Source organism: Pelodiscus sinensis, chromosome 2 (genome assembly GCF_049634645.1).
Source record: "Pelodiscus sinensis isolate JC-2024 chromosome 2, ASM4963464v1, whole genome shotgun sequence".
Lineage (NCBI taxonomy): Eukaryota > Metazoa > Chordata > Testudines > Trionychidae > Pelodiscus > Pelodiscus sinensis.
The window spans coordinates 118,973,535-118,987,308 of record NC_134712.1 but is presented as its reverse complement, the minus strand read 5'-3'; the positions used below and the strand labels follow the sequence as shown (position 1 = coordinate 118,987,308).

Genomic DNA, 13,774 nt, shown 5'->3' with positions numbered 1-13,774 from the left:
TTTCCTACCTATGTGGGGGGCAGAGGCAGGCCGTGAAAGGAGACCCTTTGAGCAGGTGTGGACAGCTGCCATCTTCCAGGTCCATCAATTGGGGGTGCGCATCCAGGAGGCCCTGAGGAAGAGTTTCTCTCAAGAGCCCCAGTAACTCTCCCAGGGCCTCCCCCCTAGGGGCCTGGGCCTTGCTCCAATATCCCTTTCCCACCACAACTCCTTCCTCCCTCCCTCCCTCCCTCCCTCCCTCCCTCCCCTGAACTATGAATAAAACCACCTATTTGTATTTTAACACAACAAACTTTGTATTAATATTTCATTAAAGAAAGCTGGGGAGGGTGCAGGAGGCTCATAACCTGGAGGGGGTAGGGCTCAGGTCTGGAAGTGGCATGGGGGTGGCTGGATGTGCCACCGTGGGTGTGGGGACCTTGTCGAACTTGGGGTTGGGTGGGTCCTGGGACCACAGAGGTGTGGGCAGGAGAGAGGGGCTGGAGCAGAGTCACGGATGTCAAGAGAGGTACGGGGAGGGGGAATGGGCATAGCAGGGGGGATAGGAGGGTAGTAGGCAGTTGCAGCGACAGCAGCCGGGTGTGCCATCATTTCCCGCTTGATGGCACATGTTTTCACCCTGCCACGTGAGCTGGGCCCACATGTGGGTCTGCCACTGTGTGTCCTCCCAGACGTTCTGCACCAGGGTCTGCTGCATGTCACTCAGGACACCCACATGCTGCCTCATAAGGGCTTCCTGGACCCTGGAGCACTTTCAGGCCCCCCGGGGTCGGGCAGCTGGCTTGGGTGGCATGTCTTGCCCCTCAGTCCCAGCTGGTCCAGCTGTGGACAATAAAAAGAGGGAGCGGCAGTCAGTTATCCATGCACACACTGTCCCTGAGGCCGTGCCCTCCTCTGTGAGCAGCAACCAACAGTCCTTGGGCCAGAGAATCATAGAATCATAGAACCACAGAGCTGGAAGAGACCTCAGAAGGTCATCAAATCCAGCCCTCTGCTCTAGGCAGGACCAATCCCAACTAAATCAACCCAGCCAGGGCTTTGTCAAGCCGAGAATTAAACACCTCTAGGGATGGAGACTCCACTACTTCCCTAGGTAACCCATTCCAGTGCTTCACTACTCTCCTAGTGAAATAGTTTTTCCTAATATCCAACCTGGACCTCTCCCACCACAACTTGAGACCATTGAGAAGAGGGGGGATGTCCCAGGAGAAGGCCATGTGTGGCCTGCACAGCAGGCCCTGCCTCACAGGGGCCCCAAGGTGCCTCGCACATGCAGGCATGCCTGTGAGCTGTGTGCGGCACTCCTCGTGTGTCTGGGGTCATGCCTGCACCCTTGTGGCTAGCCTGCTTCCAGCCATAGCAGGTGGTGGAAGCGTATCCCTCCCCCTGGGGCCAGACAACTGTGCGGTGTCCCCTAAGCCTGGGAGCAGGAGCCTGGGGGTGCTCAGGGGCTGCCTGCTGAGTCCATGTGGTGCACAATAACGCTGCACGTGGTTCCACGTTCCCAGATTGCAGCACGATGTCCATCCCAAGCAGGCCAAGCAACGCTTGCACCTCTCCCGCTCTGCGCCTGCTTCCCCCACCCTGCGTGCGTGACAAACTGAGAGCACTCACCTAAAGATCCCTCCCCAGCATCAAACAATACATCCAGGCTTGTGAGAACCGGCTCCTGAGACAGCGTGACAGTTGTTGCTGTGTTGTCCTCCTCCTCCTGCCCCTGCTGTCCCTCGTCCTCCTCCTCTTCTGCGACCTCCAGCCATTTGACAATGGGCATCTCGAGGCTAGAGTCGATGACGATGGGTGGGGAAAGGACTTCCCCACCCCCCCCAGGATCTGGTGCAACTTGTTAAAGTAGGGGCAGGTGTGGGGTCCTGCCCCGAAGTACGAGCTGCATTCTTGGGCCCTGACCTAGACCTGGTGGAGTTCCTTCACCTTACTCCTGTTCTAAGGTCCGGGGTGGGTGGGCTGCTCTGCCAGGGCCTTGGCCATCTGGCCTTAAACGTCCACATTGCAGCGTTTGGAGCGGAGAGCCTGTAGGGACTTCTCCCCGCACAGCTGAAGGAGGGACAAGATCTCCGCTCCAGACCACAAGGATGACCGCTGCTTGCTACCCCTCGGTGAGTCCTGGGAACTCTGGTTATGCTCCCTGAGAGGGCCAGGGGAGTCTCGGGGGACCTGTGGCTGTGCCATGAGTCAGCAAGCCTGTGGCAGTGAGAGTCATGCGGTCAAGGCGCTGCTCCAGGGCTGGCTTCCTGCTAAAATGGCCATCAGAACTTTCTTGCACAAGAGAGCATCCACACTGCCATGGATGCCCTTGTGCAAAAGCACATCTCTTGCGCAAAAGCACATATCAGTGAGGACACGCTCTTGCGCAATAACTTTTGCACAAGAACTCTTTCGCAACACAGTCCTTACGTAAGAAGCCTTCAGTGTAGACGTAGCCCAGGTGTTCTCCCCAAGACCTTCTGCATTTCAGTCAACTTTCTCCCCCACATTGCCTGGTGCCTGCAGGGGGAGCCTTGTAGCACAGGTGAGAAACTCTCCCAGCTCTCAGTTTTTGTGCTGGCACACAAGACTCTTCTGGTGGCAACTTCAGGAAGATCCCCACTCAGCCCCTCATCCCTACACTGCAGCAAGCTCAATGGGATGGACTCCTTAGAGAATTTAGCTGCCAAATTCTGATAAAGCTCTACTGAGAACTTGCAAATTGAGATTTTTCAGAGGTTTAGATTCAACCAAATGCAGGCATTTTTTCATAGAGATGGCAATCTGCCCATCGCTGACACCAGCTCCACTCCCGCCAAATTTCAAGTCCCTGTCCCAAAACATTGCAATGCCAGAGCTTCTCAAAGAGAAGGTTGTAAGAAACTTTTTTAACATAGGCCAAACAATATATCTTTTCCTTTATTTTGTTCTTAGAAATAGTTGAATCATGTTAACTGAAATTTAAAATAAAACAAAACCAGCCTGAGTCAAACACGAAGCATGGAAAATTTCAGCCTTACTAGTTAAAATATGGCCAAGTCATAAACAAATAAAATAGATACTTGAACTGGAAAGTGTCAGGCAGTGCTATTGTCAGGGCAACAAGCTCCTCCTATAATAAAAAGCAGAGTGCAGGAGAAGAAAGATTCTCCTCTTTAAATGCCAGCATAAGTATATATGTAACTTGTACTGTAGTGTGATCTACCACTAATTTAATTATTCACATTATGGATTCTGAAATGAGGAGCTCATACTAAGGAAACAGAAAAACTCTGAATATAGTGCTTTATAAGGAACGAATGCTAAGTAATATAAGGCTTTTTATATATTCTTTCTGCTGTAGTAAACTGCTTGGTAGCACATGTACAAGGCTCAATTTAGCTCCAATGGAAAACTCCCACTGACTTCAAAGGCAGTGAGATTGCGCTCACAAAATGTTTTGAGAGAGAGAGAATAAATATTATGTAATACTGAGTGTGGTTTTAGGAATGTTTATATCATCAGCTTCCTTGACAGTTTTATATTGTACACTTACATACTAAAGTCCTTATCCTGCAATCATGTATGCATAGGAGTAAAGTTACTCACAAGCAATAGCTCAACTGAAGTCATTGGGATTACACAAGTAAGTAACTTTACTCACATGTCTATGTGTTTGCAGGATCAAAACCGATAGCTGGAAACTCCAGGTCATAGAATACGGCATGTATGGGAAAAAAAATCAGTAGACTGTGTTTCCTTTCTGTTTCCATCATAATAATGCCGGAGTATGTTCTTCCTTCTGGATGCTTCCTGAATAGGACATCCTTCATGATTAACAATTCAACTGCAAATGTTCCAAGAGGCCCTGATTTTAAATGTATTAATTAACAAAGCTGTGTGGAGGATTCCATAGCTCTCTCAGGACACCAAGCATGGCCTTTTACCTACATGAATATGAAATAGGGCTGTTGATTAAAAGCAGTTAACTCACTTGATTAACTCAAAAATTAATCACAATTTTAAAAAGGGCTCTGAGGTGGCCATCCCAATACTGTCCTCTGAATGGGAAGGCTCTGCATTCACTAGACTAGAGCTTTGCCTGGCCGGAGGAGCGGTGGGGAGGGAGTGGCTCCATCCACTATTGTTCCCCCTCTCCCTCCTCCAGCTGGAGTCACGTATATCACCCCTAGCAGTGCTCGCCTGCAAGCTATACCCTCACCCTGCTCCTGTACTCTGCTTCCCACCCAGACCCTGCATTCCCACCGTGCTCCCCAACAGTCTCTCTCTCTCTCTCTCTCTCTCTCTCTCTCTCTCTCTCTCACACACACACACACACACACACACACACACACACACACACACACACACACACACACATACACTGAACCCCTCATTTTTGGTTCACATACCGGAACCTCGATGGCCCCACAAAATCCAGAAGCCTTTGAGCCCCAGAAGTGTTAATCCGGGCCTGAATGCCAGCTACAACAGCACCATGCAAACTTTCAGGTGACATTGTGAACAAGAAGTGGGCAGCATTGTCTCCTGCAAATGTAAACAAACTTGTTTGTCTGGGGAACTGGCTGAACAAGAAGTAGGACAGAGTGAACTTGTACGAGCTAACATTTTACATTGTTTAGTTTTTGAATGCAGTTTTCTTGTACATAAGTCTAATTTGTAAGTTCAGCTTTCACATTAAAAAGATTGCATTACAGGACTTGAATTAGGTGAACTGAAAAATACTATTTTTTTTATTTTTTTTTACAGTGTGACTATTCACAATAAAATATAAATATGAAATAAGCACCATACACTTTGTCTCCTGTGTTGTAATTGAAGTCAATATATTTTAAAATGTGGTAAACATTTACAAATATTTAAAGAAATGGAATTCCATTATTAATGGTGTGCTTAATTGTGATTAAATTTTAATTGTTTGACAACCCTAATATGAAATATTTTTCTTCTTTGGGCTTCTGGCACTGAGTCCCAATAAAATCAAGCCCCCAGCACAGGCTATACCATTAGGCTAGTGCTTTGGGTCCACAGGTGTCAATAGACACATCTGAAGGGGGAAAAAATCCTGGACCAAACAACGAGTATTTGATGTGAACAATCCAAATTAAACAATTATGTGTTGTCCCATCCACCTCTTGCTTGTTTTTGATTGAACCTCATCTAACATAGACTCACAAAATCAGACCTTTATTCACACGTGGCATCATTATTCATGTAAGAAGTTTCAGGGACTTCAGTTAAGTCCAATTTGAAGCCATGAATTTCTTGTGTGTCTAAATGTTTTCAGGATGAAGTCCTTTCATTTTAATTTTTTCAAGGCAGGGGCTGTGTCTTATTATATTTCTGTAAACACCTCATGCATGCATATGGTGCTACTTAGATAGCAGTGATTTTATTTTTCCACACCCAAAAATGCCTTACTTCTACTTGTAGATTTCGTTCATAAAACAGGGTAAGCCAAAAAGAGGCTGCAATCCTCACAATATTTTCTTTTAAAAAATCTCACAAACAACAACAAATCATCACCTTTTCTTCAAGAAAGATTTGAAGGAAAATCCCTCACCACTGTTGTAGTACCGTTCAGCTCCCTGTGTTAGCAATACTGGGAGACCTAGTGAAGACCAACTGCTGACATTTTGTCCAGATTTGCCCTTAGCAGCATTAGATGTCACAATGACAAAAAATAGGCAGACATTCTACATAAGAATCATTACTAGCACAACAGAGCTATCCCAGTGCTACAGCAATGGTGGGAGATTTCTATAAAAATCCCCTATTCTACATCCACACTGGGGTATTATATACTTTGCAAAACATTTTATAGGATCTTAAGGAGGAAATAAACTTCCTATTAGGAGATAAACTCATTACATCTATATTGGCTTTCCTAGGTCCAGTCTGCTCCTGTAAATTTTGTACTCATTTATTTTCCAGCAACAGAGCAATTTTTATCTTGTTCAACACTGTTATTGGAAAATAGGCACATATGTTTCTAGTGTAGATGATACGCAGATGTGTCAGACACTTTAAATACACTTAATGTGATGACATTTGATGCTTTTGAAAATGTTATTGTAAGTCATTGTCTGGGCTGATCAGAATGACCTATAAAATAAGAGGAAATGGTTTCTTGAAGCATTCCTATGGGTTGAAAAAGTTAACTAAAGCAGTAGGAAGAGGTCAGCTCTTTGCTCTGAAAAAAGTATTAATGACTTGATTTGCATCAAATTTCCCACTAATTTCACTGTGATGGGTTCAGTCACAGAGATTCCCTTGTGACTGTCGCTTAGTGTGCTGAAAATACCGTTGATCATGGGCAGTTGGAGAAGCTTCCACTTGGGGTGGCAATAGCTTCCCAGCCCAGGCCCTATCCTCTTCCCTGCCCATGCCCCATTCTCTTCCCACTCTGTCCCTCCTGTCTTCCCTGAGCATCCTGTGTCCCTGCTCACTGCATACTTGTCCCCTTTCAGCCATATCCCTGAAATCAAGCAAATTATTTTTGAAAAAACCCTCCACTTTTCTGCAAATTCTCTCTCAACAAAATGGAGCATGTTTTGTACCATGTGCCAGATATGCAAAGGTGCCTAATTAACAGCACTAACTCTGGGTACGTCTACACTACAGCGCTAATTCGAACTAACGCGTCTAGAACTAAAAACTAGTTCGAATTAGCGTTTTGCTAATTCGAACTAGCATGTCCACATTGAGTGGACCCTGAACAGGGCTTAAGGATGGCCGGAAGCAGTGCCGGCAGGGCATCAGAGGAGGACACAGAGCGTGGAGCTGCTGTCTCAGGCTAGCCGAGGGCTGCGCTTAAAGGGTCCCGACCCCCACCCCGGACAGACAGTTCTAAGGGGTGCCCCGCTTGCAAAGCAGTCCTGGCTTGGATTGCCCGGAGTACCCACACTGGGCACATCACACCACTCGGCCATCAGACCGGCTGCACTTGCCGCAGGCTGCCATCTGGGGAGAGGGGGCAATCGGGGGGCTGCAGGAGAGCTTCCACCCCCAGAAGCCCGCAGAGCCAGCCCAGTTCTCCCCATCGGGGGCTCGTACCCCATTCCTCCCTCACCTCCTTCCACTTACCCTTCCCTAGCCCCCCTTCTCATTGATGTACAAAATAAAGATAACGTTTCTTCCAACATTGACTCTGTCTTTATTGAACAAAACTGGGGGAGACTGGGAAAAGGAGGTGGGAGAGGGGAAGAGAAAGGCTGGGAGAGGGGAGGGCAACTAACATGATCAGGGGTTGGGAACAGGTCCCAGATGAAGAGAGGCTACAGAGACTGGGACTGTTCAGCTTAGAAAAGAGGAGATGGAGCGGGGACAGGATAGAGGTCTCTAAAAGCAGGGGTTGGGTGGAGAGGGTGCATTCGGAAAAGTTCTTCATGAGTTCCCATAAAGAAGGACTAGAGGACACCAAAGGAAAGGAATGGGTAGCAAGCTTCAAACTAGTAAGAGAAAGTTGTTCTTCCCAAAGCAAATAGTTAACCTGTGGAACTCCTTACTGCAGGAGGCTGTGAAGGCTACAACTAGAACAGAGTTTAAAGGGAAGTGAGATCAAGTCATGGAGGTTGAGTCCATGGAGTAGTCTTAGCCAGGGGGTAGGAGTGGTGTCCCTGCCCAAAGTTTGTGGAAGGCTGGAGAGGGATGGCACGAGACAAATGGCTTGGTCACTGTCTTCGGTCCATCCCCTCCAGGGTCCCTAGGGTTGGCCGCTGTTGGCAGACAGGCTACTGGGCTAGCTGGACCTTTGGTCTGACCCAGGACGGCCATTGTAAGCTCAGGGCTCAGGGTCAGGGGTCTCAGTGGACCCCCTTGATTTTCATGCACACCTGCTCCTGGGTGGCCAGGCTGGCAGCTCTCCTACCCTAGACAGCCACTTTCCTGTGCCTAGTGCGGAGATCGTGGACGAGGTCCACGATGTCCGCACTAGCCCAGGAAGGTGCCCGCCTCTTGCGGTCCAGGGCAAGCTCCCGGGAGCCGCCAGCCTGGTCCCGGGAAGAGGGGGTGGGCTGGGGGACATCGGGTGGGTGGCTCTGTGCCATGCCAGGTGCAGGGTCTGCTGGCTGGGTGCTGGCAGGCTTGCACCTGGCACGGGCACCGTAGCCAGCCCGTGCCCCTTTAAGAGGTCCGGGGCCGGAGGGGGGCATAGAGTTTCCCTGGTGTTGGCCAGAGTGGCCACCAGGGAAACCTGGGGAGGGCTAGCCTCCCACTAGTTCGAATTAAGGGGCTACACACCCCTTAATTTGAACTAGTAAGTTCAAACTAGGCTTAATCCTCGTAAAATGAGGTTTTCCTAGTTCGAACTAAGCGCTCCGCTAGTTCGATTCACATTCGAACTAGCGGAGCGCTAGTGTAGCGCCTATGAATGTTAGTTCGAACTAATGTCCGTTAGTTCGAACTAACATTGTAGTGTAGACATACCCAGAGGGAATAAGAAATGTCAGTCACATGTTTATTAGATACCCTCATAGTGGACATGTAGACAGCTTGCAAATGCCCCAAACTCCTCTCATTGATCCTAGGGGACACAGAATGGCAAGCACCAGTTAAAGCTATTTGAGAAATTGCTATCCTTTCTTCACACAATCAAACCAGATGTCAGGCCTCACCCTGAGCTGGCATTTGCCCCCTGAAAGGAAGAAGTTGACTAGCAGCAAACTGTAAAAGTTGCCACCTCATTTTTACTTCTTCACACAAACCAGTGAGGGCTTCTTAAGTTGATTGTTTCAACAGCAGTAACCACCTCAGACAATGAATAAGAATTGCCAAGGGACATTGCCAGTGAAATATAGGCTGGCTGCTGCTTTACCCCATTCAGTTCACAGAGCGAAGGAGGTAAAATGTCCCACTGAGGCAGCATGATGGTGCCAGGTTTATGCATCGGACTGGAAGACCCAATATCCCCAGAGGTGAAGGAACCAAATCCCCAGCCTTGTTCTCACCAGGCAAACGTAATCTCCAAGCTACTGGAAAGAGTTGAGTTGAAACCTATCCTACCAATAACTTCTCTCTTCCTTGCCACTATGTCTCTCCTACCTCTGCCCCCCTCTTTTTCCCTCCACAGCCCTTTGTCCCAGGCTCCCAGTGCTCAAGATCACTGCCCTCCCCAATCAAAAACTCCCTCCCCCTATACTGACCATCATAGAACTTGAACAAGTAAAAAAAGCATTGCCCTGGCTCAGGCCACTGTTTAGCTGTGGGAAAGCTCTGAAGGGCCAGGAGGAGGGGGATCCATTCCTCCTAACCATTTATTGTTCTGCCCAGTTCCACTTAGCAGACCAACACAGGATACCTGCTCCCACAAATGATCCAGCCTTCCCTGCCACACACACAGCCTAAGGCTGGCCAGCCTACCTACATTTTTTACTCGCCCTTTGAAAATTGATGATGGGGGAGGCCACTGTCTCTTCTGACAGATTGCTCCAGCATCACACAATGGGAGGAGGAGTCATACCATAAAGTCCCAAATTGAAATTCTTCTGTAATCCGGGAGCAGTGGCTACTGCATGAATAATGCAGAAAGATTTTGAAATTGTTATTCCACCTCCCACCCAACTCCACCGCAGGGCACAGAAAACAGGAAGCATGGGGGGAGAGGGCAGGAAGGGGAGAGGATCTGGCAGCTATCTCTGCAGGGCTTGTTGGGCTAGGCAACTCCCCCCTCTCCCTCACCTCTACACACACTAGCAAGGGAAGAGGACTTTGGGGGGCTTTGTGGGGATAAGGCAAGGGAAAAAGAGCCCCCAGCAGCAGGTTCAGTAGCAACTGGGCTGGGAAAGTGAAACCAAGCCCAGCCCCACTCCACACACTAGCAGCGGGGGAGCCAACTGAGCTGGAAGAGTGCAAAAGAGGAGAAGGGAGGGTAGCAAAGAGGAAGCCCACTTTGCCCACCCTGGGACTAGGTTCAGAAAGGGGGAGAGGCATAAGGATCTTGCACAAAAAGGGGTTTTTGCACAAAACAGCTATGGCCACACTGCTTGTTTTTGCACAAAAACCCATTGTGCAAAAAATGCTTGGAATAGATTATGCAAATGAAGCATGACAAAATGCTAATCAGCATTTCATTTGCATTGCCTCTTCCGGCAAAAAGCCTATGAGAAGTTGTTACAAGTTATAATTTCTCACCCTAGTTCTTATAGCAAGTAAAATCCTTCTCAGATCAGAGATGTTCTTTCTGGTGTGGCTCAGCAATTCTTCTCTACCTCTGTCATTATGGACCTTTTGCTTCCAGTGGTTTTCATGTACCCTCTTGAGGAGGGGAAGCAGTCTGTCAAGCCAGCTGAACACAAGCGGTGTTTACGTATCTTGTCTTATTTCCCTAGGGCGGGAAGTCTTTGTTCAATTCCCCACATCCCTGTAGAAATGTGCAAAATTCAAAATGGATTCCAGTATCAAGTGACATGGGCATACACTTTTGTAGCAGGGAGACAGTTCTCCCCCACTTACTTGTCTTTTGTTAATGGGCTCTCTGTCTGGCCTCTTCATAGTTGTTCCTGATGGACTGGAAATAAGGGTTTTTTCAGTGTGCACACATTCATAACAAATGTACAGTCAAAATTCCTAATTTCAGATACAGAAAGGATATGTGCATATAAATAGAATATATGCATTCAGGAGGTTGCAAGTTTTCCACTAATTGGTTACACACAATACTTTGCATAGAGCATATTCAAGTTAGACACATTCATAGGCATATTTCCATAAAAATATTGGGTGCAACATCACACTCACCAAATCAGGAAAGTTAAATTATATTGAAAGTTCAATGGGATATTTGGATGTGCTAAGGCCATACTGGGCTGGGCCTTAAGGGCCTGATATAAATCCCATTAAAGTTAACAAAACAATTCCCATTGACTTCAATAAGATTTCAGTCAGGCCACAAATAGGGATTGCTACAAACAAATACCACAGCTGCTGTAAGGGCAGCATATGCACTGTACGCAGACATGGCAAGTAAAGTTGTGGAAGGAGGAATGGGAAACGTTACCATTTCTGATAAGACTCATGAGTTAAACCGAATCAGGGTTGTTTTATCCAGCAGGGTTGGGGGTTTTTCAATAGACAGTACAAGAATATCACTAACAGGCAAGCCTATAAAAGGATAGCTCTAGGGAACCTACATGCAGGTTCTAATGGAGCTGCCAAGTTTCAGCCAGAAAGGTTGTCCAGGACTAGAGGGGGATTTGGAGAGCACATTGTTTAAGCCTGAAGTGCTCAAGAATATTTTGCATATTTATCATGCTCAAAGAAAGCACTTGGCTGCTCCTTTTGGTGAGGGAGGGATTTGTGTAATAGTAACGGTGCCCTCAGTTGCCTGCCAGGGAAATATAGTTATCCATAATGATTCTCAACTTGCAGCCCAGTCAGCACACAGCCGCATCCCATATGACCACCTCATGGACATACAGACTATATATATATTGTGGGTGCCACCCACATAAGCAACTGAGAGCTGCATATGTGGCCCATAATGGTAAATACATTGAGAACCACTGAGCCATAGAAACATGAATAAATTAGATATTATTTGATAACCTGTCTATGATGGGTTATTCTTCTTCCACCTTCCACTATCAATCTCTCCAAATCACATTCTGTCAGTCACCCTTCTCTGCCTATTGCTTTCTATGTCCTATGTGTTATTTTCTTTCCCCTACAAATCTCTCTCCTTTTTCTTTCTTTGAAGAGCAACATGCCTTGTCCTCTCCTTCTTTCTACTGTGCTTCCCATTCTCCCTTTCCACTTGTTCTTGCCATAATTGATGAGCCAGTCCCTGCTTGCTTTCAAATGCCAGTCTCAACCTCTCTCTCTTCTGCTGATTACCTCAGTGGTCTTTCCCTTCTTCAGGTAGGTCTACATTGCATTCCTCCTTTGAGAGAGGAATGCAAATGCAGACAAACGAAATTGCAAATGAAGCATGGATTTGAATTTCCCGCACTTCATTTGTATAATTGCGTCTGGCCGCTTTTCCGAACTACCGTATTTCGAGAAAAAAAGGGATTATTTTGAAAAGAAACCCTTCCTTTGAAATAACCCTTTCTCCTTAAAAAATGAGGTTTAATGGTTATTTCAAAGGAAGGTTTTTTTTTTTTTTCAAAATAACCCCATGCGGACACTTTTTTTTTCTCTCAAAATACGGTATTTCGGAAAAGCCACGATTATGAAAATGAAGCACGGGATATTCAAATCCGCACTACATTTGCAATTTCGTTTGTCTGCATTTGCATTCCTCTCTCGAAGGAGGAATGCAATGTAGACATACCCTTTGTGTCCATTCCTCTCTCCACCTGCTACAGGTTTCTTGATCTCTCTTTGACACGTATTTCCCTCCATCTCCAGATCTCTCTCCTTTGGCATCCCATTTCTACCTCATTTTACCTCCCAAATTTTCCCATTGCTCATCCTCAAAGCCTTCCACAATATTTTGGTTTTTGACTCTCTATCACTTCTTGTGTTCCAATGATATACCCCTGCAGTCCAAGGGACATGGCTTGTGTAGTTAACCTTCTTGAAGTGGCCAATTCCTTCCTCTACCCCAATTCATGCTCCAGGATGGAATCCTAGATCATGATGAGTGATTTGTCTTTGTCAGACATATGGAGGAATTGAACAGAGAGTTCTGCTGGGGTTCGGCTGTGAAAGAAATGTTATATCACTCCAGTTCAGATCCAATACATTCCAGGACTCACGTGGATATCGAAGGTACTTGACAAGGTACAAATAACCAAGCATATAAGGTATATAAATTAATTCATGTTTAGGAAATCCATTCTGATTCACCTATTTCTTCTAAAATCCTTCTAGGTTTCAATAAAGGATGCAGGGTCTTGCCTTTTAGCATTGTATCATACTGATACAAAACCTAAACACTGGCAAATGTGCATAAAGAGCGCATTTAATCCTAGCACCCTTTATATTCAGGATTAAGATGAGGTACAATGAGTGGCTTTCATCCTAAGGATGTGAGAGGTTTTTTTTAATTGAAGTCTTTGAATTTTTAAATGATATAACATAGAAGATATCTATTTTCTACCTGTCAGATTACATTCTATGGCCTTCTTTGAAAATGCTAGACCTTTTCAAATGTTTCAGAGAAGAGAAGAGAAGAGTTCTCTTTCTCTTTCATCTAACTGTCTTAAATGTGAGTATTGCAGGCTTTAAACAGTGACCTTTATTTTGTGTTGCGTTAAATATTGGCGTTGATTTCAGTTTAATCGCTGCCTGTTAACACTTTAAAATCCAAGTGGCACCAGCTTCACTCCATTGACCTAAATGGAAGGATTCTGGCCCAAGTAATTTTGAAGTTGTTCTACTGTAGTCATGTAGCACCCTTCTTCATCACTAAGATGTTTTTTTCTTTTACCTCATGCCCCAGAATCCTCTCATTGCTGCTGGTAAGTATATCATTTGGCTTGACCTACCTTCCTCATCTTTGATGGGTTAGAAATACAGCACCCAATTCCAGCCAGACACAATCCTATTTCACTCAAGCTACCTTTTGTTTTACTAGGGAAACTTCACTGACGGATGATGGCAGCTCCAGGAGACTGCCAGGCAGCTGTGGGGGAAGTGATAAAATAAACTAGAACCAGACTATAAATCTGAGCTAAATAAGGAACTCACCCCAGCTGTCTTGCTCCCACTTCACTGAAGGTATCCCGTCTGCACTGCCTTCTTTTTTAACTATGAAAACAGCTGCAGTTGCAAGTTGTTGCTTGCCAGAGACCCATATTTGTCATACCTGATCAGACAACCCATAGAACAATAAAGTGTCGATGGC

The 13,774-nt window shown here is 46.3% G+C and overlaps 1 long non-coding RNA gene across 1 annotated transcript; it reads right to left on the bottom strand.

The window, feature by feature from the left end:
* Positions 1–360: 360 nt before the first annotated feature.
* On the bottom strand, positions 361–5,636 carry LOC112545748 (uncharacterized). Its single transcript, XR_003089293.2, has 4 exons — positions 5,512–5,636; positions 4,377–4,512; positions 1,615–3,911; positions 361–822 (listed from the first exon to the last, which is right to left on the bottom strand). It is a non-coding gene; the product is annotated as an uncharacterized LOC112545748 (long non-coding RNA).
* Between the last annotated feature and the right edge of the window lie 8,138 nt (positions 5,637–13,774).